The sequence below is a fragment of the Dreissena polymorpha genome, chromosome 1 (assembly GCF_020536995.1).
Source record: "Dreissena polymorpha isolate Duluth1 chromosome 1, UMN_Dpol_1.0, whole genome shotgun sequence".
NCBI lineage: Eukaryota > Metazoa > Mollusca > Bivalvia > Myida > Dreissenidae > Dreissena > Dreissena polymorpha.
In genome coordinates this window covers 176,172,606-176,200,250 of record NC_068355.1, presented here as the reverse complement: position 1 = coordinate 176,200,250, position 27,645 = coordinate 176,172,606, and the positions used below count along the sequence as shown (strand labels likewise).

General features: G+C 34.3%; 1 protein-coding gene across 1 annotated transcript in view; it reads right to left on the bottom strand.

Annotated features, from left to right (window-relative positions):
- The window catches only part of LOC127864596 (uncharacterized), a 766,023-nt gene that overhangs the window by 441,719 nt on the left and 296,659 nt on the right, over positions 1 to 27,645 (bottom strand). The window lies entirely within an intron of this gene.

Here is a 27,645-nt window from a genome sequence, read left to right as displayed (position 1 = left end):
TTTAATATTGAAGATAGCAACTTGATATTTGGCATGCATGTGTATCTCATGAAGCTGCACATTTTGAATGGTGGAAGTTTAAGGTCAAGGTCATCCTTCAAGGTCAAAAAAACAAATTGAAAAAAAATCAAAGCGGCGTTCTCATGAAGCTGCAAATTGTGAGTGGTGGAAGTTCAAGGTCATCCTTCAAGGTCAAAGGTAAAAAAACAAATAAAAAATTTCAAAGCGGCGTTATCATGAAGCTGCACATTTTGAGTGGTGGAAGTTCAAGGTCAAGGTTATTCTTCAAGGTCAAGGTCATCCTTCCCAGAATGGTGAAAAAACACTGCCAGGTGCATCACATTTAACTGCAATACAAGATGTTCAAAGTTTATATTCGCAAGTTCTTTCAGCAGGCTTTTATGACTGTAAGGGATAGGTGGACATTATTAATGCCCGCGGATCGAATGATCGGGGGAATATTGGTTTTGGCCAGTCTGCCTGTCATTATGTCCCAAAACTTTAACCTTGATGATAAAATGAAAAATCTTGGGTCTATGTTCTTTAAACTTCACATGTGCATGCATCTCATTGAGATCCACAATCAAACATGGTTTGAGGTAACTAGGTAAAAGGTCAAGGTCACTGTGACCTTAACATTAAAAATATAACATTGTTTCTAAAATAGCTGCCGTGCGGCTTCAAAGCGCAGTAGGGGGCATTGTGTTTTCTTAAAGACAGCTCTTGTTTTATCGGGCTTTTATGATAATAAGGGATAATAAGGGAATTATATTGTGTTGATAAACATGATTATACAGTGACAAATATAACATTATTTCGTAACACTGTCATGCTTAAGTTTTACTGGTCATTAATTATTTATCAATGCTGTGCTTAGAATGATGTAAATATCAACAGTTAGTATTTCTTATCTTCTGGACAACTGGCTTTATTGACAAGTATTAAACAGTTCCCTGTAGTTTTTTACATTGAATTTCTCAATAACTCTGTTAGAAATTTCTGTAAACAAATCGATACGTGCCACAAGACAATCATGATAAACAAAGTGGATGCAGATTTGTTGGAGTCAATTAAATGGGAATGTTTTCTATTAATCAAGAGATTCTTTTATGAAAGTATATTTTTCAAATGAAATCAAGAGCATTCAAAAGCACTCTTGAAAAAGCATGATACATGAAAGTGACTTCTGCGTTAAAAGCAAGTATTAGATACTCATCACATGTTATTGTTTCTTCGCGCCTTTACTCTTATGCTGAGCAACTGACCATAAAATGTAAGCATAAAAGTCTTGCAGAGTCGGATTATATGTATCTATAATCCAATATTTTTAAATGTATGTGGGAAATAAATGCATACAATTATACAGGTACTTAATAATAAATTCTCAACATGTGGTGTGTTTTGCAATTAAAAATGTAAAATGCATAGTTGCACTAATATTAGAAAATGAGCTCCTTAATGGCATACACTTGTAAGCAGGTCAGAACTGCCTGCTTCCATGGCAGCAGAAGTGGATGGAAACTTATGGCCCAGACCATGACTGCCAAAATTACCATGCCCTTTTCATTCATTGTTATAGATTGATACTGATTGTGACATGATTTAAAAAATATAAGTGTTTACATACGTAATGTTCATAACACACATAACTATTTCAGGGATTGCCCAAACATGCTGCTTTATATTAAACTCTGCATTATAGTAATGTGTTTAATACAGCTTTAATGGGGATTTTAATAGATTTGCAAGGAGTATACATATCATAAACATATTAGAAACAAGTCTTATCTTGTACATGATATGAATAACAGTATATTCTAAGAAACATGAAAAGCCTCTGTCTATTGAGTTTTCTTTGTCTACTTAGATGGCTTGCTGAACCTCATATTTAGTCCATAATTAATCACTTGTATGCGCATGTAAATACATGTACACATAAGCAATAACATCAAAGTAATAGCATTTATCAGATTAGAAATACAAATACATACAATTTAAATTGCAATTTAATTACACACTGATGAAATATGCACAGGAGCAAAATAACAAAAACTGTCTAGGGATAAAATAAAGTAACTACAAATATCAAGTAAATACCCTTGTGTGTACACGATTTGAGAAAGTAGCATCACAGATTACAAGTTCCATATCATTGCAATGAATCTTACACCTTTCATGACTCAGGGTTAATAGTAGTCTGATTAAACAGTTTGAATTTATAAGCATATACTAATATACACAAAATATTTAATTATATTTTCTATTTAACCATACCCTTATTTAACCCTTTCCCACTTAAAGAAAAGTGAACATTGCTATTTGTAAAACGCATAAAACTAGAACAGACAGTAACTCGCAGGTTGTTCAGGGCTTATGCTGTTTGCTGCTCATCAGAAACTAACGATTGGAAATGAAGCTTTTAAACTTGGATCTAGTAAGAAAGGCATTTAAGTAGTGGTATTAATTACAATATAAGGTAATACATTACAAAATTGAGTCAATTAGATTTCATTAATACATTTAGCCCAAAGTCTCGTCAAATGGATAATGCAGTGTGTTTGGTCAGAAATAAAATGAAATTAACATAATTAATTAGGCTAGAACATTAACATAAATAAAACATATTTGCAGCCATTGTTCAGTTATTACTGGTACAATATAACTTTAATTGTAAGAACTACTTGACTAGTTATATTTTATTCCTGGTGTCATTGTGTCAAATGTGAAATGCAATCAACCCAAAGATTGAAATTACAGGCACAATAATAGTAGATGATTCCTTGACAAATATTTTGCAACCTGTATCTGTATTCATGCATAAGGACAAAGTACAAATGGTTCAAGAATACAATGTTCTAAAAATTGCAAAATCAACAGATAATAAGAGATGCTAGTTATGTTATCTTACCTTCACTTCACCTAATGATATGCATTATCTCATGTTGTTAAATCAAGTAACATGAATACATGTAGACAGGTAAAATATTAGAACATTAATAGTACAGTTAGGGTTATCATCATCTTTGATCAGATAGTTGGCTTTTAATATTTGTCTTAAATAAAGTAAACTTTAATTTATGATTGAATCAGCTACATTTAAAACACTCTTCGTACAGTATTGTGATTTTTACATATTCTGCAATTTAAATGTGGAGTGTATGTCACCAGTACTACTACATGAATAATACATCAATCAGGGCAATGTATTGGCTGCATATTACAAAAATCAGGTCAATGTGTTGGCTGCATAATACAGCAATCAGATCAATATGTTGGCTGCATAGTAAAACATTCAGGTCAATGTGTTTGCTGCATAATATAACAATCAGGACAATGTGTTCTTTGCATTATAAAACTATTCACCCAACCACCCTCATCACTTCCACCCACTACCATCACCCACCACCACCGCCATCACCCATCACCACCACCAGCCAGCACTAACCACCATCAACCAACCTAACCACCACCCACCATCACCACCACCACCGTTATCAACAACCATTAACAACACCATGAACACCACCCACCACTAACCACCACTAACCACCAACACTATACACCAACACCACCACTGCCACTCACCGCTACCACCACCACCACCACCACCACACGCCACAACCGCCATCACCCACCACCACCACCCACCACTAACCACCACACACCACTAACCACCACCCACCACCCACCACCACCACCACCCACCATCACCACCACCATCACCAACCACCAACCCCACCACCACCGCTACCACCACCACCACCCACCATAACCACCACCAACCATCACCACCACCACCGCCATCACCAACCACCACCACAACCACCCACCACAACCGCCATTACCCACCACCACTAACCACCACCCACCACCACCCACCATCACCACCGCCATCACCAACCACCACCACTAACCAACACCCACCACCACCACCACTGACCACCACTGCCACTCACCGATACCACCACCAAAGCCACCCACCATCACATCTGCCACCCACCACCTACCAACTTACACCCACCACCAACCATCACCACCACCTACCACCACCAACAACAACAACCCCTGCCACCCACCACCAACACACACCACCACCACCCACCACCACCACAACCACCAACCACCACTGCCACACACAGCCACCACTGCCACCCATCACCACCACCCACCACCCACAACCGCCACCCACCGCCACCATCACAACCCACTACCACCACCCACCACCACCACCACCCACCACCAACACTACACACCGTCCACAACTACCACCACCATATTTGACATTACTTCTGTCTGGTTCAAAATAAGACTAAAGGTGAAATAATTTCATCGAGGGAGTATATAGAAATCATTCTTGTTGATAATTAGTTTAGTTTGTAGTTATACCGAATATTATTTTTTTAAATAGCTGAGGTAAACATTGGCACTCCACTGAGGTTCACTTGCTTGTCTTGCATTGATAAGTATAGAGCAAACACTTAAACAATTATTTTTTGAAACTCTAAGGCAGAGGATTACGGCTTTTGGCCTGTATCATTGTATTGTGTACCAAGTTTCTTCAAAAATCTTCCTTTAAGTAAAGACTGGCCATACCCAAGGGTGAATAAATGTATATATACTTACATATTAAAAAAAATGGTACTTGTCACTCAAACATGAATGCTTAGAGTATATATTTGTTGTTGAACATTGTATAGTGGTCCTCTTAACAACTTAAAATCATGCGTCTGGGGCTAAAATGATCCCTTCCCTCGGGGCAACCTGTTTAATTATGTGTATGTAGTGAAAACTTTGAAAATATTATTTTCTGAAAAATTAAAGCCCTGTGGCTTGTTGTTTGGCATGTAACGTCTTATAGTAGGCCTCTGCTACAGCTGTTGAAATCATGCCCATTTGGTCAACCCTTTCCACGCTCCAGAGATCAAAACATATTTAAAATAACTTGTATAGTAATTATTGATAATTTTTCTACTTTTAACTGCAATAGTCAGGGGTTTTATGTTTGGTGCGCCGGTCAAAGTCACACATGATACTTGAAGTTTGTGAGTATCGCACCTTTGTTTTCTCAATGTCTTATATTTAAATTCAGATGTTAATCTTACCTTACTGCCAGTTAATGTGTGTGCCAATTGGAGGTTGCTTGGGTACAAAATCAAATTAGGTGGTCAACAGCAATACGGTGGCACTATTACATGAAATGTGGTATTTCCCTAGCAACCAGACAGTCTTGGGTCATACTTAATTTTGGCAGCTTCTTCCAAAGACACCAAGCACAGTTTTTTTTTCTTTACAGGAAACAGACCTTAGAGTGTCTTAATTAAGCTTCGGGCTTTTCAGCAATCAAGCTAAAATATAGACACACTCAACATTATTAATACATATGTTGTGTGCTTTACCCAAAAAGTCTAAGAAAAAGACTAGATGGTGTTTTAACTTCTAGAATCATTGACTAATTAGAGAAAAGGTGTAAGTGGTAATGGTAAGAAAATGTCAAGTTGTAACTTTAGCCAATCTCTTGGAAAAATGACATTTCTTCTAGCCAAATAATTATGGTCAGTCTTTGTCTGCTTTTTATTGTTATACATTTTCTGAATTATTTTAAGCAGCATATTCAGAAGACCTTTGGCATTCTTTTCAGGCTTACATGCACCCTGCTTAAAAAAGAAAACTAGTGTGTTTTTAATACAAAAGCTAGACTGGCTCATTCAAATGTATTAAATATTGCATCACACAGATGTGTTGTCATTTAATGTGTCTATAACATTATCTCTAAACATCTTTAATTTATCTTAATATATTCAATATGAAAACAAAGAAAATCAAATCTTAATACTGTTCAGATCATATGTGTTTAAACTTGTTTGGTGTCCTATATTGGGAACATTTGTTCCAATTAACATAAGGTTTTCATGGGTAAGATAACACTTTGTATTTAAATTACTAAGTATAACATTAAAAACAGTTCTTTGCTTAAGCAACATTACTTTTAATCTGTGTTAGACATTTAGTCTCCTTCACTTAAACTTAAATTTCAGTCCATGTATCAATATACACTAAAACTCACTCCATTTGGTCTTGCTCATCAATCTGTTAAACATTATCTAAATGTCAACTTTGTATCTTCCTTGCCACAGTTTGACAGATAACACAGTACAAACTCTTTAAAGGACCACCCATTGTAATGACCAACTGGCTATTTCGACAACCGTTTTAAATACCGAAGTGTTCCTTCTATATTTGATTGGTTCGGATACACTCACTTATTGAACCAACCCGCTAACATCTTTTATGACCACTTTAATCAGTACCTATCAAAATATAATGTAACACAAAAATAGACATTATTTACAAAAATCTGAATGATGTTTATTCAACGTATTTCGGCGGATAATTATATAACTAGTTAATAATATGGACATTGATGAGGGCATGTTACGCTTAAATAGTTGGTTTTTTTACATATCTAGAAGTATCAAAACTCGAACACATGTCATTTCATGACGATGGGGGGGGGCAGCCATTTTTAGATTAATAAAATTTAAAGAAACATTCTAAAAACTCACTCATCGCCTAATTGACATTCTAAACGGTTGACGATGACAAATGCGTTGGATTGTAATCTTTCCGTAGATGTGTGCAAACTGCATGATCAGACCTCATAAACACTCCAAAGAAATAACTTTGTAAGAAGCATTTCGCCAATGTTTACAATTGTTGTCGAATCACATGCACTTGTATTATTGTGCAGAAAATAGTACGCTTACATACTGACAGAAAGATCGATACGAAACTCCGTTCAATTCATCACGGTATACTATTTTATTGATAACATATAATAATAATTCGCTTCAACAACCTAAATGTAAAAATTATTCTTTTAAACAGAGTTTTTAATAACGAAAGTTAAAACAACGGAAGTTGGATGGATATTCTGTGAGATGCACTTCGGCTCCAGAAAAAACAATACAAATAAACTAAAAAAAGACGTGTGGGGGAAAATGTTCAGCTGGAAAATATTTGAAATGGGGTAAGTGATGATATCTCTGTGTGATCATTTCTGTTATAAAGCGCGATCTCTTCCTGATTAATGTTAACAGTTGTTTTACTAGTTGCGACCAACTGTCAAAATAATGATGTGTTTTCTCAGGTATGTGTATACACAATTTACCAGGTTTTCTTACTACTTCACGTAATTTCGACCGATTTGTAATGCATGTTTTTTCTACGGAGCACAGCTTTTGCCACACTTTCAAAATGGGTAGAAGGAATCAATATACAAATATATAAAAAGATTCGGTTTGCCAAAAGGAACACATTATTCAAAACGGTACAAGGACAGTAGTTGTTCAGGAAGGAAGAAAAAAACAACGTGATACCTAGCTGTGTATTTCTATGTAAAACTATGCTTTCTAGAGTTGTCTGCACAAAACTCATAAAATCTTGTTATTGATGAGCAATATCTCCTTTTATCACAATGATTACTACCCAGCCAAACCTATTTTGTTATATTTATTTTACAATTTTATTATGTCGTCTGCAATTTCTTTCAATTTGAGATGGTTTAAAATTTTCCATTTGGTTATAGCAAAATTGTTAAGCCCTTGAAATAGAATGGTGACTTTTATTATCCACCATACCTGGATTTTTAAAAAGTAGTTCAGTTTAGTTATTTTTAAAACTTTGTTTAGGAAAATTTTCAAAAAAATGCAGTTGAATAATGACTCATTTGTTGTTTTCCGACAATAATTTTCTGTGAAATGTTGCTAACTTGACCTTGTATATGTATATAGCTTTGTATTTATTCAACTAACGGTCGTGCATATCCTTCCTAACTTTAGATTGAGATTTTGTAAATAAGTGTAAGCATGTATTGGTTTAAACAAAAATATGAATAAGCAAAAAAATATTGAATGTCAAAAATGTGTTTATGTTATTATATCCGTCTTTACCTTTAAAATGATATATAGTTTGACCATTATTGTACCACATTGAATGAAGAAAAACCAAAGCAAAGCTTGAATGAATTTTATTCCTCCCATGAACCTTAAGATAAAAAAGAGCATATGGAACCTGTACAGGTGATACTATTGACAAAAATGAAACAATGGCAAGGCCGCAAACAGGGGCTTCAAAATCAACTTTTTACCGAGTACGAAAGTGGCTGGGGATGAATAAAAGGTAATGATAGCCTGCTTTTGGAATGATTTTTTTACACGCAAATCATAGCACAACCCATCAAACCATGAATGAATACCACGTATTCAGGTGATTTTCGCGCAATATTTCACAACGTAACCCTACTAGAGATTCCAGCTTAAAAAGAACCCAAAATACAATATGCCTACTGCAGTTGTCCTTCCTGAGTAACAAAGAACACAACAACAACAAGAGGTCATGACCCCACAGTTTCACTTCTGAAAATGGTCATATTCTTAGAATTGTATGCAATTTGGGGTTACAATAAGACCTTTTACCCTCAAATTTGACATTGAAACCTACCCTTTACCAATATTTCACTTTTTGACCGGGGCCATTTCGCATATTTCTGCTTCCTACCATGTACTTCTACCTATATGTCACTTCTCTTTCCAAATGTAGAATGAACCAACATAGGCGGCAACTTGTGACGTCACGTTTGAGTAGTACAAGTAAATAAAAAGTGGTTCTTTATTACTTCACTTTAAATGGGTCTAAATAACATTTAAGTCAAGAGCTCTTTTCTGGTTGGATTAAACAGTCCGAAATCACCCACTTGAGATAGTGGAAACACTTATCTGACAGAACATTCAATTTCATGCTGCATGCAAGCTATTTACATCACAAAAATTGTAAACCAAAACGATTGGAATTTTTGTTTTCGCGCTTATTGGCAGTGTTTCTGATTGAAATCAATTTGCTATATTATTGCTTGAAAAACATCCATTTATTGGTATACACCAGAAAAGTGGTAGAATATTTAAGGAAAACATAAGAATTTTGATTAAATTTTGTGTCTGCCAATATTTTCGGATTGGTTTTGGAAATTGCAAATTGTACTGATATATTTATAACCAAAGGCCAAAGGAAATAATATCCTTCATATTTCAAGTGAATCGACCTTAAAATGGTCACTTTATTAAATACAAAATCATGCATGTATCAACCCTTTATAGTCGGTAACATTAAAATATTTGGGTGCAGTCATTTGTTTTTTGAAAACCGCGACATGCACAGTTTTTCAGAAAAACGACGATCGGTAATTTCTGTTACCTTTGGAAATTTCACATCACAAGTTTTCGTCGAAATTCTTATGTTTCCCGCAAATAATCTACAACTTTGTTGGTGTATGCCAATACGTTAATTATTTAAAAGTAATATTACTTTGATTTTGGTCAGGAACTCTTTAAACATTTACTTCAAAAAGATGCCTCACATTTAGCACATAAAATAGTTTGAACCCAATTGTAGAATATTGCAACCCATCCCTGAATAATGTGAATATGCAATGAGGTTAGATAATAGCATATATCCTGATCAGACTAGAATATTAAATATACCAATTGTTGGTTATAAAAAATAAGAACATAGGTTACAACTCAAATTCCTCGTGCATAATACGAATATTCTACTTTGGTTAAACTTATTATAATGTGCGCATTATAAACTGGCAGGGGAGCAAGGTATGTGTGTTCTTTCTTTCTTCTTTTTTTAATCACTGTCTGAAGAAGAATTTGAACTTAACCCTTTCAGTGCGGGAATCGAATTTTGAAGGCCTTTGCAAACAGTTTGGATCCAGATGAGACGCCACAGAACGTGGGGTCTCATCAGGATCCAAACTGTTTGCTATTCTGATAGTATTCTTTGAAAAAAAATCGAAGAAAATGCTAATTTTAGAAATTCAGCAGACGACATTTTAGCAGAAGACAAATTTTCCAGCCTGCAAAGGGTTAAGTAAACTATAATTTTTACAAAGGAAATAAAATCGTTTACCGTCTTGCTATACCATTCGAGCCTAACATTTTGACTGATTATATTCATAAATGTAGCATTATTTGTGTTAAATAATATTTGTATGTTTTTTTATTGGCTTTTGTTATCATGTGCTTCATTTGAATATAAAACGCCTATGTGGTACATGTGTAGTAAACTTTTAACACCCTGATGCCTGTGATGTTAATCGAGATTAAAGGTAGACGTAAATATTACTCGAAGAGGGATTGGCAGGAATGTTATATACTTAGAAACATGCTGATGATCATTCATTGTTTAACCCTTCAAACATGATCTACGTAAAATATACTTTTTTCATGGGGGAAGCCGCTGATATTCGAGAGTAAAAAATGCCAAAAGCTGCAAAGCTTTAAAAAATTCTTGTCCATAACCATTGGCCTATTTCTATCAAATTTGGTATGTATTAAAATCTTAAAGTTCTCTACCAAGTTTGTTCAAATTATACCCCTGGGGTCAAATTTGACCCTGCCCCGGTGGTCACAAAAATGAACATATGCTTAAATAAGGCCTATTTTGTGCAAATTTTAAAAATCTCCTTGTTCATAATTATAGAGAATAGGGCTACTAAATTTTGAATGTAGTGACATCTAATAGTCCTCTACCAAATTTGTTCAAATTATTCCCCTGGGCTCAAATTTATCCCTGACCCGGGGGTCAAAAAACTGAACATATGCTAATGTTCCATAACCGTAGGGCCTAGGGCTACCAAATTTGGTATGTAGTGACATCTTATAGTTCTCCACCAAGTTTGTTCAAATTATGCCCCTGGGGCCAAATTGACCCCTTTAAGGCTCCCATTAAAAAGTTGTTCAAGAAAATTTGATTCGTCTTAAAACATGGCCACAGAAAGTTTGCATGTTTATGCGTTTTTGCTATTTATTCGATATGGGATGAATAAACTATTTTTGTCTCAAACTAAAAGTTTATCGAAATACACTTGGAATAACTTTTTAATTATAAAAGATAAATGCATACGTGTCGAGCGTGAAAGGTAGACCAACATGTTAACTATCCATAAATGTTAACCCTTTACCAAACGACACATTTTGGACTGCCCCAAATTGAAAGAGATTACAGACGTGAAATAATATTGAAAAGGACTATTTTTAAAGTGGCTGGGTGGGATAAAAATCATTGTGATAAAAAAAGAAATTGCTCATAATGAGCAATTTCTCCTTTTTGAAACCGGAAGTCCTGTTTTGAAAACGAAAACAAACTCTTCAGAAGGAGTTATGGTCTATTGGAACGTCAGATGGAAAAGGTAAAGGAAAGTTAGGTCAAGCTATTTGTTTGTCATGATATCTCTTTAAACCTCACGCCATATACAAGTAGTGTTGCCATGATCGCAACATTATTCTTGATGAATTATAATTCAAATTTTTGTCTCATAAACATTTACTTTGTTTAACAAACAACCTCTACACAGTTTTCATCCTACTGCCTTTCGGCACCTCATGAACCTGAACCAAAAAAACTCGTAACTTTATGTTTCTCTGGCAAATATCTTCTTTGTACAATTAACAATTTCTTCACCACATTAACACTCCTGCTACACACACTAATGCCTCAAGAATGAAGCAAAGATTAGGCGATCTAGTAATCATTAGATATTTTGCATATGTCATGAACTATATCAGAAACACAAACTTTGAAACCCACATACACATTTTGGAATTTAATGGAAAAAGATTCATGATCGAATGAAGGAACTTTCATTAATCTTGTCGAACATGCGTATATTTGATCTTCAGCATCTAAAAATATGTGAAATAGAAAAAACGACAATAACTTTTGGAGAAATAAATGTGCCTACGCGATAAGCAATGGACCTGTGCGACAATTCCCGGGCTTTTTAGTCTGTTTAGTTAACACCGTGGTAATATTTTCCAAACATAAAAATGCTCACCCGTCCAACTTTAAGAACCCAGTGGGACGAGGGATAGAAAGAGACAGTCACATGCTTGAGTACATTTCAATCCATGCGCATTGCACGCTTTTTTCGCATAAAAAACAGTGGAGCGATTCAGGGCCGTCATGGCCCTCTTGTTAATACTGTATGAGGAAAAGGATCTGATATTGTAATAAAATTGGTTTATGTAAGAACCTGCTTAATATTATCATTATAATTCCATGTTCATAACATGTCATTTATTAGAGCAATTAAAAATGTGGTGTGTTAAAAAATTTGGTTTAAAGGTTTTATCTATACAGCTTCTTTGGTACAGTTTAAACTCAAGTAATCAAAATGCACATTACCCAGTAGTCATGTGACAGTATACATAGTTACACTGTTAACCTCTATCATACAAGCGCCATTTGACGGTTAACTTGGTTGCTGTTCAGTTAGAAATTTCATATCACTTGTCTATGTTTAATAACATTGTGTGTGTGTATTGTAAACATATGCTTGGACATAACTATTTCAAGTTATTTCAGATTGTAAAATCTTTTTTGTTGAAAGTGAATTATCAAAATGGCGACATCTGGAATTTCGAGAAATTCTTATGTGGTTAAATATTATTGTTGTACAATCTGCGAAAAAGAGCGGTCTGTAGAAATAGATGCAGATTTTTACTGTGAAAATTGTCTTAAATACTTCTGCAGAACATGTATAAACTCCCACAGACAGCATGGTTTGTGGTTTTATAAAAAATCTCCTTATGGAAAGGATAAAATAATGAAGTGGCCACTTTCTAAGAAGATGGAGACTTCTCTTTTAATATGGATCATACACAAGGGTGAAAAGTTAACAATGTACTGCACGGACCACAATCATCTGTGCTGCTCTAGATGTGTTGAGCTTAATCACAGGTAGCTAAAATTATTGCTTATTTTATTTCAGTATAAATTATTGCATTGTATAATTCAATTACCATCATCCATTTTAATTTGTTTGGATTATTGTAATATTAGTTATATAAGTATTTCCAAATCAGTGCATGTGTGCAATTTGTTGTACAGCTTTAATTTGTTAATTTGTGTTTGTTAATAAATAACTCTTCAATGGTTCAAGTATATGGATTACAAGATATTGGCCATATTTCAGCAAAAAACATAGTGTAAAAAGTCCTTATGTGAAAAGACTAAATTATAAACTCTTTCTTTGTTGTTTCAAGTCAAAATGGCAAATGCAATAATCGTGATGGACCTAAAGCTGTGACAATCAACAGTTAATAAACAGTACATTTCTCATAAATAATGTAATGACTCCCATGCGGCAATGCGAGCTTTGTTTCAGAAAAAACTTAAATCAACCTGCCTGTATAATGTCTGATGCATGTATTCCTTTACCCAATTTACATGTATGAAGGATACGTCACAGTTAAAGGCTGAATGTTTGAGCCTGCATTTTTTAACTCACTTGAGCTAAACCTGCTCATGGTGAGCTTTTCTCAGCCTGATCTCTTTATGTTGATTGTTTGTTGTCTGTCCAACAATTAGCTAATGAAAACTTTAGAGGCGCCACATGTATTGCCGAATATTCATGGGACCTGGTAAGAACATAAATTGCCTCAATGATATTTCTGCCAAATTTGAAACTGGGCTATGTGTGATAAAAAAATTGTAGGTCACAATAGTCAAATTGAAAAAAAATGTTTTTCAACTCTATACAACAAAAGCATTGTTTGCATACATTCTTAAATATGCCGAACCGTCGTACCTGACCAACGTTTTTAAATAAGGTCCGTTTGAAAATGCTTTGTGTCGGTCCAAATGTCCAGTAAATAATTAAAGAGCAAAAGTTTCTTTATTTCATAGAATTAAAACATGAAACTAAAAGCGAGCTTGAATGAAATATGAGCAGTACAAATTACCTCGTTTTTTGTTAACAGTCATGAAATGTTACTGCAGATGTGCACCGAACACTTTCTCCTATGCGAGTAAATGTGTCAATAGTTTTTACTGTTAAACCAAAACACGTTCTGCAACTCAGATCATTGTATTCGGGTATTTACAGTCGGAGTTGATATTAATTTACGCTAAATAGTGCTTTTTCATTGATTTTTATATCTTTGTGGTTGGTTTGTTGATATTTGTAGTTTTATTCCGAGTTTTCATATAATTTCCAGACCGGGAAATGTATGTCATTAAAATATTCTAAATACCTAAAATTGCTTTTAAAACTTAGTCTGTAAAATTATGTAATTGATAGCAACATGTGTTAAAGTATTTGAGGTACTTTGTTGAGTCCTTTCAAGTATAAAGGCGATGTTTTTGTGTATAAATTATTTACATTCTTCAGTCATTGTGACACCTAACTATCAGCATCTGAAAACATTGGTGTTCACAGAAATGTGCATGCCAGTATACAATTACTGAATTTTCAATTGAAAACTTGCATTGTCTTTAACTTCATTTTGGTTAAAATATTTTTCTTAAGAATAATGTGATTGTGTTGTGATTTGTTAGTGTTACTTGTTCAGTGCTGTGTTTATTTTTCATTTCATTTTTATGCCCCCCCCCCCCCGAGGAGGGCATATAGTGATCGCACTGTCTGTCTGTCCGTCACACTTTGCGTTTAGGTTTCGAAAAATGCTCATTACTTCTATGTTGCTTCAGATGTAACCTTCATATTTGGTATGCATGTGTATATGGACAAGGCCTTTCCATTCGCCACAACATTTTGACCCCTGTGACCTTGACCTTGAACTTAGGGTCCGCGTTTAGGTTTTGAAATCTGCGTTTATGTTTTGAAAAATGCTCATAACTTCTATCAAAGCGTTTATAGGGGGCATATGTCATCCTATGGTGACAGCTCTTGTTCCAATTATCATTATGTCAATAAATTTGAGTTGATGACGTGATGTATAGGTCTTATGAATCCCAGTCCGGTTGTACATTTTTTTGAAGTCAACAGGACCCAATGTTCTGTGACCTTTAAATACTTTTGGGAATGTCTGGTTTGTCCGATCTTCATTAAACTTTTTCAGAATATTTTCGAAGAAGAGGGGGATTATTGTTTTGCACATGTCGGTCCGTCCGTTGGTATGTCTGTCGGTCCGTCCACCAGATGGTTTCCGGATGATAACTCAAGAATGCTGCCCGTCTGTAGATCTGCCGTGGAATCATATGGAATTCTATGGAAATCGTTAGATGGAATTCCGTGGAGAATTGGCACTAACTTTCCATCCGATTCCATGCAATCAATGGAAAAGTGAAAAAAAACAGAAGAGGGACTTGATATGGGATGGAATTCCATAAAATGCCGTGGAATTCCATAGAATTCTGTGGCATTCCATATAATGCCGTGGAATTCCATAGAATGCCGTGGAATTCCATAGAATGCCGTGGAATTCCATAGAATGCCGTGGAATTCCATAGAAAGCCGTGGAATTCCATAGAACGCCGTGGAATTCCATAGAATGCCGTGGAATTCCATAGAATGTCGTGGAATTCCATAGAATTATATGGAATTTCGTGAAAAGCTATGGAATTTAATAAAAAGCTGGAATAAAATAGAAAAAAAACAGATTATAGATTAAAGGCATTTCATTGATTTTGAAAAACAAATGTGAATGTAACTAAAGGTTTCTTCATAGAAGTTAAACATGAACAAGATCTGGCATCAATCATGAACCACACACATGCAGTCACAGTACATATTCAAAAATGAGTGGTTTTACATTTTCATAAACTCTCTTAACCACAGGCATGCATGCACACATTCAAAAACACATCCAAAAACATGCACGCATACACAGGTGAGAAAAGAAAAACTTATAAAAGGCACAATATAAAACATAGAAGTAGAATTTTACATATCTCTTATGACAAGTATACTTCCTTTCTCACATATGTTCAAAAACACACACAATTACATGCACACACACATCAAGAACAATTGTTCTAGAGTTTTTTTCTCATAAATTTTAACGTTCAACAACTGTTCCTTATTAACTCTAGAACACTTTCAGTATTATAACAGAAGTTCAGTTCTAGTTGATGTGTTCCAGTACAATTCTAGAAAAGTTCCTAAGGTTAACTTGAAATGTTTAAGTCAGAAACCAACTTTCTAGAAAACAAATTCCCATGCAGACAGCCAGTATTCAAGTACTGAGCATAGTTAATAATAATACATAACAAATTAACAACTGTTGTAAATTTGTTATTTATTATACTATGCTCAGTACTGTTGAACACGGACTTTATTCAATTATCCAAGTTTCAAATTCCTAAATTAAACAAAATAATATAAATTAAGACAAAAAACAAACACAAAATACAATTTACAAAATAAATAACTGGTCTTTTTTATACAAGAAGTAACCAAAATAAAACATGTTACCGGCCACAGGCTGCAAGGCTTAACACAGAGGCTAGTTTTTAAAAATGTTTGTCCAAGTCTTCCACTGCCATTTTCCTTTTCTTCTGAGATTATTGAACACCAGTCACTGCCTCCGGGTTCTTTTTTGTATGAGGTACATTGTATACTGCTCACATGTGCTCTACAGAATAAAAAATCATAAAAATGTCTAAAGCAAAGAGTTATTTACATTCAAACTATAACAAGAGATTGCAAAGCAATATGGTCCCCTACCTGTTAAACTTCACTATTTTAAGTTTGTTAAATGTATTTGTTGCCATAGCAACCAGAATTCTTGCATTATAAACAACATGAAATGACGTGCAAAATGTCCTTATTGTCATCTGTTCATGTTTAAAGTTTCATGAAAAAATACGTAGAACTTTTAAAGTTATCCCAGGATCCAGAAAAGTGTAACTGACTTAGACCAATATATTGAATTCCAAAAAGACAAAATACTTTCAGGTGGTTAACATTAAATAACTTATCTAGCCCTGGGCATGACAATATTTACCATGAATTTTTGGCCCAGTAAGTCCTCTAGGTGAATGCGCCTAAAGAGCCGTTTTGCTGTTCGATTATTTCCCTGCCAAACTCTGCAGTATCATCCATCAACTGGTCAATGTTAATTAAAGCACATAATAAAAATGTATAGGGAACGTAATTCATGTATCATTTTAAATATTAAATAGTTAAATGGTCTTTAGAAAGAGAACTTAAAATGAAGTGAATACATCGCAAAGCACTAAGCATAACTTAATTTGTTGGTATGATTAGTACAAATTTATTATTGCTATAATTAGAATGATGTGTAATTCTATTGGTATGAAAATGCACACTCAGATATCTAAAAACCAATTCCATTGGTTTAATTTTTTATTTACAAGCAAATACGTTGAATTTATATCCCCCGCCAATATGCTTCTGGACACATAAGTAGTATATTTGATACTCAAACAAGCATTTTTTAAAGATACAAAGGGCCATAACCCCGTTTTTAACAGATGGTGTACAATGCCATTTGGCGTGCATCATCCTCTTATCCATATATATACTCAAACCAGGTTTCAATGAAATCCACCAAAGCACTTCCAGGATATGGCCTTGGACACACAAAAAAGCATTTTTTAAAGATACAAAGGGCCATAACTCTGTAATTAACTAATGGTGTACAATGCCATTTGGCATGCATTATCCCCTTATCCATATACATACTCATACCAAGTTTCAGTGAAATCTGCCAAAGCACTTCCAAGATATGGCTACGGACGGATGGAAAGACGAACATACGGAAGGATGGAAGGACGGACGGAAACGCCAAAACAATATCCCTCCGCCTATGGCGGGGGATAATAATAAACATTAACACCATTAATGAGCATTGAGTGCTCAACATGCACAGTACAAAACTCCCTTAGCCTCAGTTCCATAATTTTGCATGATAAAATTCCGATACTAACATTCAACGTTATTAATTTCTCCACATAGGTCTTATTACTTCCTTTTTCAACCTGCAAACTCCACTAAGTGAAAATTTGGGTTACAGCTGCTTTTAAACTAATATTTGCCATACTAAAACCTCAAATATCACACAAAAAGGTCTACAATAATGTCATAAGAAGATTAAATTTAAAGGAATATTTAGAAATAATAAAAATCACAAACCTTCAGTTGTTGTTCTATTCCTAGACAGACTGCTCAAACACTGTATGCATCACTAACAATATTTCACGTCACTTTCCAAATGATATAAATACATAAGTATTTTAAGAAAGTGTTTTTAATGGAAAAACTAATGAACTCTTCTGTTTGTTAAATTTCTTTAACTTTATTTTAACAAGTTCAACAACTGTTCCTTATTAATTCTAGAACACTTTCAGTATGATAACAGAAGTTCAGTTCTAGTTGATGTGTTCCAGTACAATTCTAGAAAAGTTCCGAAGGTTAACTTCAAATATTTAAGTCTGAAACCAACTTTCTAGAAAACAAATTCCCATGTAGACAGCCAGTATTCAAGTACTGAGCATAGTTAATAATAATACATAACAAATTAATAATACATAACAAATTAACAACTGTTGTAAATTTGTTATTTATTATACTATGCTCAGTACTGTTGAACACGGACTTAATTCAATTATCCAAGTTTCAAATTCCTAAATAAAAAAAAACAAACAAATAAATTAAGACAAAAACAAACACAAAATACAATTCACAAAATAAATAACTGGTCTTTTGTATACAAGAAGTAACCAAAATAAAACATGTCACCAGCCACAGACTGCCGGCTTAACATAGAGGCTAGTTTTTAAAAATGTTTGTCCAAGTCTTCCACTGCCATTTTCCTTTTCTTCTGAGAATATTGTACACCAGTCACTGCCTCCGGGTCCTTTTTGGTATGAGGTACATTGTATACTGCTCACATGTGCTCTACAGAATAAAAATTCATAAAAATGTCTAAAGTAAAGAGTTATTTACATTCAAACTATAACAAAAGATTGCAAAGCAATATGGTCCCCTACCTGTTAAACTTCACTATTTCAAGTTTGTTAAATATATTTGTTGCCATAGCAACCAGAATTCTTGCATTATAAACAACATAAAATGACGTGCAAAATGTCCTTATTGTCATCTGTTCATGTTTCAAGTTTCATGAAAAAATACTTAGAACTTTTAAAGTTATCCCAGGATCCAGAAAAGTGTAACTGACTTAGACCAATATATTGAATTCCAAAAAGACAAACTACTTTCAGGTGGTTAACATTAAATAACTTATCTAGCCCAGGGCATGACAATATTTACCATGAATTTGTGGCCCTGTAAGTCCTCTAGGTAAATGCGCTTAAAGAGCCGCTTTGCTGTTGGATTATTTCCCTGCCAAACTCTGCAGTATATTCCATCACCTGGTCAATGGTAATTAAAGCACATAATGAAAATGTATAGGGAACGTAATTCATGAATTGTTTTAAATATTAAGTTGTTAAATGGTCTTTAGAAAGAGAACTTAAAACGAAGTGAATTCATCGCAAAGCACTAAGCATAACTTAATTTGTTGGTATGATTAGTACAAATTTATTATTGCTATAATTAGAATGATGTGTAATTCTATTGGTATGAAAATGCACAATCAGATACCTAAACACCAATTCCATTGGTTTAATTTTTTATTTACAAGCAAATACGTTGAATTTATATCCCCCGCCAACATGCTTCTGGACACATAAGTATTATATTTTGGCACTCAAACAAGCATTTTTTAAAGATACAAAGGGCCATAACCCCGTTTTTAACAGATGGTGTACAATTCCATTTGGCGTGCATCATCCTCTTATCCATATATATACTCGAACCATGATTCAATGAAATCCGCCAAAGCACTTCCAGGATATGGCCTTGGACACACAAAAAAAGCATTTTTTCAAGATACAAAGGGCCATAACTCTGTAATTAACTAATGGTGTACAATGCCATTTGGCGTGCATCATCCTCTTATCCATATGCATACTCATACCAAGTTTCAGTGACATCTGCCAAAACACTTCCAAGATATGGCTACGGACGGATGGAAAGACGGACAGACGGAAGGATGGAAGGACGGACAGACAACGCCAAAACAATATCCCTCCGCCTATGGCTGGGGATAATAATAAACATTAACACCATTAATGAGCATTGAGTGCTCAACATGCACAGTATAAAACTTCCTTAGCCTGCAGTTCCATAACCTTGCATGATAAAATTCTTATACTACATTCAACGTTATTAATTTCTCCACATAGGTCTTATTACTTCCTTTTTCAATCTGCAAACTCCACTAAGTGAAAATTTGGGTGACAGCTGCTTTTAAACTAATATTTGCCATACTAAAACCTCAAATATCACATAAAAAGGTCTACAATAATGTCATAAGAAGATTAAATTTAAAGGAATATTTAGAAATAATAAAAATCACAAACCTTCAGTTGTTGTTCTATTCCTAGACAGACTGCTCAAACACTGTATGCATCACTCTTTAGCAATATTTCATGTCACTTTCCAAATGATATAAATACATAAGTATTTTAGAAAGTGTGTTTAATGGAAAAACTAATGAACTCTTCTGTTTGTTAAATTTCTTTAACTTTATTTTAACAAGTTAAACCAGTACATTGTCCACCATGTTTCATGTTTCAATATAACAGGTAAACTTTCTGTATTTGAATTCAGCCAATTAGAAAAGGCTGTTATATCTTATAACCAATAGTTTTGCAGCAAACATACCCAACATCTGATGTACAACACATGCTTGGCTTATCAGATAGATTGTTATTTGACAACCTGGACTGGCTGAGTTTGATATTGAGAAAAAAACAGTGTGTATACCACTTGGACAGGGTTAAGGAATTTAAACTTGTAGAAATTGCTTTGAAAGTAACAACTACTCTTACTTCTGCAGAACTACTACTTTAATTACTACAGCATCAACCACACCACCACCAACAACAACAGCAACAATAACAGCAGCAACAGCAACAGCAGCAACAACAACAACAGCAGCAGCAACAGCAGCAGCAACAACTGCTACTACAGCAACAATTGCTACTACTGCTACTTCTATTGCTACTACTATTGCTACAGAAACTGTTAATGCTACTACTTCTACTACTACTACTACCACCACAACCTCTACTGATATAAAAAACACTACTGCTACTACATCAATTACTACAACAACAACACCTACTACAACAACAACAACTACTAATAATAATACAGCTACTACATCTACAACTACTACTACTACTGCTGCTGTCGCTACTATGAAGTTTATTTGGCTATTTGTAAGTGTAAGGTGTTCTATATGTGTTCTTATTCCCCATTAGAACTTTTGTAGAACTTACTGGTTCTTAAAGCATTCTAGATGTGTTCTAAAACTACATTTTAAAACATTTTTAGAAATGTTTGACCATATTTTGTCCTTGAAATGTTCTAAAAAGGTTCTTGAAATTATTGGAACAGTTTCAGTCTTAAGCCATTTTCCACAAATGTTCTGGATTTATTCTAAAAAAACTGTGTTGGAACAATTCCAGAACATACCTTTTAGAACACAAATATGGAACAGTTCCAGAACTGTTCCAATTTCTAAAACAAATTTATAATTATCTTTATTGCATTTTCTTTTAAATACAAAATACATGATGCAAATAAATTCATACATGTATTAAACTACAAATACATTTCAGACAACCAGCGAAAATTATTAGTTATTTTCCATTGATTTCCATCCAAGTAAATGTATAAGTTATTTTCCATAACGATTTCCGTTGAAAAAAAAGGCTAAGTCCAACTTTCCATGGTGTTTTCCATACATTCCGTGGAAATGCATGGAATTTTAGTCGATATTCCGTGGAATTCCATAAAAGCTTCAGATGGAAAATTGGCAAGTGGATGGAATTCCATCAAATTCCATGGATTTCCATCGATTTCCGTAGAATTCCATAATATTTTCTATGGAATTCCATAGAAAAGTGCAAATGACTATGGCAGATCTACAGACGGGCAACCACGACGACGAATAAAAGAACAGTTGTAAAATACCGTATGTTTTTACCATTATAAGTTTATATTGATTAAAATAGCACGACTGGTATATTGCATTACTTGAAAAATAGTTGTTAAGTTTTCATATTTTCAGTACATTCCGTAATAAATTTTACTGGGTATGTCTACCAGGTAACTACCAGGCAAAAATATAAATAACGCCAGTAGATTGAACATCAACATGGTAAAACCAGGAATGCAAATTGTGCATGCGTAGTGAATTGTTTATATCACATATATAAAATGATCAATATACTTGCGCTATTTATAGTGTGTATATCGTTATGTCAAATATTTTCGCAATGTACTTTTGATTTCACATCGTGACATTGTATTTCCAAATATACTGAAAATATAAACTTTTTTCAAGTTATGTAATATACCAGTCGTGATTTTTTAATCAATATAAACTAATAATTGTAAAAAAATGCGGTATTTTACAACTTTTCTTTTCTTCGTCGTGGTGGTTGACAGTCCCTTTAAGGGCCATGATGGCCTTCTTCATTCATACTATGTTTTTTGTTTAATTATAATATGACATGATGCTTACAGTACAACCAAGGGGGAACAAACATTATCTGCAGCTACGCCACGGCAAGATTATTAGTGCGCGGCGACCGAATCGTGTGTTTACGCGGCGAATCCCCGCGGCACTCGGCATCGTTCCGCGCAACGACGCCGAGCCTGTATCAACCTCACATACTTTCGCGGAGTGAATCCGCCGCATACGTACGCGGCGGATCAAGTGAATAGATATACATCTACATGTTCATTTGTGTAGCATAGAAACCTAGATATACGCCACTTTCATAGTTATTAGTTTCATGTTATAAAGGGATATCATAGGCATCGTACAGTTTATAGGTGCCTATCGCAACCGTTGTTTATAGTTTGTGTTTTCACTTATATACACTTATATTTGTTAATGCAGCATCAACATACTCAAACAATATCCCGGAAAGAGGAAAATAATGCATTTGAATATCAACCGTACGTTGACAACTGACGACAGAAATTATTTGATTTACGATGTAAATCTAGGTTTAGTGCAGATTCTTTCATTTGACACAAAGACACTTTATTGTTTTACGGATCCTTTTTTCTTAGAGGACCGAATGAGTCATGTAAAATATCGACTTTAATAACAAGATGTGTTTGTGAAACACAATTCCCCCCTATATGGCGTTTGACCTTGAAAGATGACCTTGACCTTGTGAAGGATGACCTTGACCTTGACCTTTCACCGCTCAAAATGTGCAGCTCCATGAGATACACATGCATGCCAAATATCAAGTTGCTATCTTCAATATTGCAAAAGTATTCATAAAATAAGCGATTTGGGCCACATATATTTGACCTCTGACCTTGAAGGATGACCTTGACCTTTCACCACTCAAAATGTGCAGCTCCATGAGATACACATGCAGGCCAAATATCAAGTTGCTATCTTCAATATTGCAAAAGTATTCATAAAATGAGCGATTTTGGCCACATTTATTTGACCTCTGACCCTGAAGGATGACCTTGACCTTGACCTTTCACCACTCAAAATGTGCAGCTTCATTAGATACACATGTATGCCAAATATAAAGTTGCTATCTTCAATATAGCAAAAGTTATTGCAAAATGTTAAAGTTGGCGCAAACAAACCCACAGACCAACAGACCAACGGACAGGGCAAGAACAATATGTCCCCCACTACTATAGTGGGGGACATAATTTTTTTTATAAACAACTGGTAGCAAGATGTGTTGCAAATAATTGGTCAGTATCACATTTCAACAAACTATTTTGACCTGTTAATTCTTTTCAGCTCAATTCAACTGTAAAATGTGCCCATAATATTACTTTAATAAGCGGATATGATTTTAATATGATGCTTTACATAATATGTATATAATATCACGTCTTTAAATATATCGATATTTATTCTAAATGAAGCCTATAATTAGATATTTGCAAAATATAATGGTTACCGCTTCTATATACACACGATGAAGCCTTTATGTGTTTGAATGTACATGTACATGTAGTAACATATTTTTATTTCCGTTTCAGTGTAAGGCTGTTTTATTCAAGCAGTGTTACAAGGACAGCGTAAGTCGGAAGTAAATTATAACGTGTGTGGTAACCGCTTCTAAACACGATGTAGCGTTATCGGTAATTTGTTATTAACATATTTATATTTCATTTTCAGTGTTTGGCTGTTTTATTCAAGGGACAACGTAAGTCGGAAGTAAAGCGCAAAAATCTTTATTACTAATAACTATTATTATTTGATTGCATCAATCATAACACATTATCAACATACTTTATTTTATATTGAAATAGCGTTTTTATGTTTGTGTTTCAGGAGCTTTATCAATTATTTTACATCTATGATAAGTCTGAATTTTCGACAAATAACACAATTCGAATACATTTAATACTCAATAATGTCACACAATACACAGTTCCATGTTCTGGGTTGATTTACATATTAAAAAACGACAGCTCGCCCAGTCCTTCCTCAAGCAAACGTTCTGTGGCTTCAAACTGCTAATTGACTCTGCTAAAATATAATAGCAAAAACAACATGCAATTATAAATCCACCCATCTTCTGGAGCCTTGACCACTCGTAGGTGCGAAAACAGCTGCCTGGTCGCCTTGATGTCTCGATATGAAAGGGAAAACAATTGTACATAATTACGTGACCTTGTTAATGTGTGAAATACATTCTTTACGGGCAGGAAACTTACACACTTGCCAGGCACACTAAATATGCTTATATGATAATACCTGTTGTCGTAAAAATAAAATCAAAAACAAATATGTTTGTTGATCATTTAAAGTTTTCTAATGGTCATCTAACAGTTAATAGGTGTCTATCGCAACCGTTATTTATTGTTTTTGTTTTCACTTAAGATACACTTATATTTGTGAATGCAGCATAAACATACTAAAACAATATCCAGGAAAGAGAAAGTAATGCATTTGTATATCAACCGTACTTTCGTTTTTCCCAACTTACGACAGAAAGTATTCGATTTACGATGTGAATTTAGTTTTAGTGCAGATTCGTTCAAACGACACAAAGACACTATTTTGTTTTACAGATCATTTCGGCTTAGAAGAATGTCCAGTCATTAAAAATATCTAATTTTATTAACAGCCGGTAGCAAGATGAGTTGCAGCTAATTGTCAGTAACCACATTTTCACTAACTCTTTTGACCTGTTTATTCTTTTCAGTTCAATTCAACAGTGAAAAATGCCCATAATATCACTTCAATATAAAATAATAATGAAACGGTGCAGTTACTAGACGCACACAAAGTAACTTAAACTGCTTAAGCCGATTATAAAAAAGACAAAGATAAATTATTATTGAAATTGAATTAATACATGCCCTTGATTATCGTGTTTTGTTTTGATGACTTTGATTTTTGTTAAATTTTCAGGATTAAAACTATTTGTTTATAAATGGGAATGCACTCTTTAAAAACACAACAGCACGCTTTTTTATTAACTTTGTTATCTTTTTAATTTTGAATCCACGCACATTGTTATAAATGGTCTTTTAATTATTTTTTAACAACTGATCATTTAAAAAAGATTGTTTATTTTATGATACATGTACGCATCGAATCGGCGTCATGTCGCGGATCGAGGCTTGCCTCGGCGGACAGATGCGAAGCTTCGCGGCGAAATTCGACTTGCCGCCGCATACTTACGCGGCTTTAACAGCTGACGCGGCATCGACTCGTTTCGCCTTGCCGCCGCGGATCGCGAACTATGTTTGTTCCGCCTTGGCTGTACTGTACATTCTTTATACTCAGAAGAAAGTCAAGTGTGGGCTATTATGCAACCAATTATGATGGGAGCTAAACATTTTGAAACTATTATATTCAAAGAAATGGTTTCATAAATGATAACATGTTTAAATGCCAGATCAATTCGCCATGTTGGTGCAAAAATTGCTATGTGCCTTCTCATTTCAATGTCATATGATACCTTTTTGCACCAAGGGGGCAAATAATACTTTTGAAAAATCACTTGAAATTCATCCATTGCTTTACATTAGACGGTAACAAGAATTTATCTCTTGATTAAAGTTTATGGAGTTTCAATATTTGTCAATATACTTGTGATTTGTGTCGAAATGGTTGAGAGTATGCGTGTATGTGCTAGTCCATTGTTAATTTTTCCAGTATTTAACAATAAGTATGAATTATCACATCATTCTTCATCTATTTATTAATGAAGCTAATGCCAATTTATGCAAGAAAGCAATTAGTAAAGAGGAATTAAGTTCTCATAATGTATAACCTTAAAAAAAGAAAAATATTATAGTAAAATAGACATATTAATGGCTTATGCAAAAACATATTTTATTGTATACTTAGAATGCCATTTCATAAGAATTATTTCAATTTGAAACACTGAAATCACTGAATGTCTTAATAAAAACACACTTTGTCCTGTGGCACTTTAATCAGTATAATAATGATGAGTTAAATATACATAACTTTATGTTATACACATGCATTCTAGTAATGACATTATTAAAGAGTTGTAATATCATTATAATAAATAAATGCACAATTTGTTGTTCAATGCGGTTTGCATTATTTCCCAAACACACAGTAGATAGATCCATTTTTATTTAATTTTTTTTATTTTAATAATAATCATTATAGTATTGCCTCTAGAAAAGTCACATGTGAATTGATGTAATATGCATTGTTATTGTGTGTGCCTAAATATGTTTTTGTTAAAATGCCCCTTTAAATTTGTATTATAATTAATATTGTTTCGGGGTAAACAGTTGGTTATTGGTCATTTGATTACTATTCAATCACTTACTGTCTCCTGTGTGGTTGTTTTTCAGACTATGCTTACAAGTAACTCCATTATCTCAGGCTGCCAGAGGGAACTCAATCAGCTTTAAGAAGCTGTCTGTCAGAATGGAAAATACTCTTTCACTTATGAAACAATGTCAGACGTATCAGGAGGACACAATGATGTCTCTTAAGGTTTCATACAAAGAACATGAGAGGCTTATTGTGGATGATTTGCGTGTGAATATAGTATCGTATTTACGCGAATGTGAAACCAGCACAGTTAATACAACACATGAACATATGCAATACCCAATCAGTGAAATGCGTGAGGAAATCAAATATTTATTAGCAGATTTTGAGAAAAGCACTATTAAGGAGAAGAAAGAAGAGCTAAACCTGAAACAAGCTCCTCTCAAGGTTGTGAGAAACAGCTGCATTAGACTTCACTATGAATTGTTCCATCTCCATGTAGCCATACCGAAAGTACTGGGTAAACCTGAACTCTCTTTTATTGCCAGTAAAAACTGTCTGGAAAATATACAACAGTCTGATATATTTATAAAAGAGAACTTACCAAACGATGTTTTCACTGTGAAAGGGAAGTCTGTGCACAATGTGAAAATGCCAAGTGAATCAGGCACATGCCAGATCACAGCAGTATGTGCTCTCCCAAATGGACAGGTCCTGGTGGCAGACAGCAAAAATAACAAAGTCAAGCTGCTGAACCAGCAGTACCAGGTGGTGAGTCACTGGGATGTGACTCCTTCTCCAGAGGCCATGTGTCTTATCACACCCAGTGAGGTTGCAGTGGCTGTGATTAAGAATGCTAGTAACACACATGGGGTACATTTCATCACAGTCATCCAGAGCGAGCATGTTTTAGGAAGAAAACTGCAGTTAAAACATAGCTGTTTAGGTATTGCCCACCATCAGGGAGACCTGTTTATTG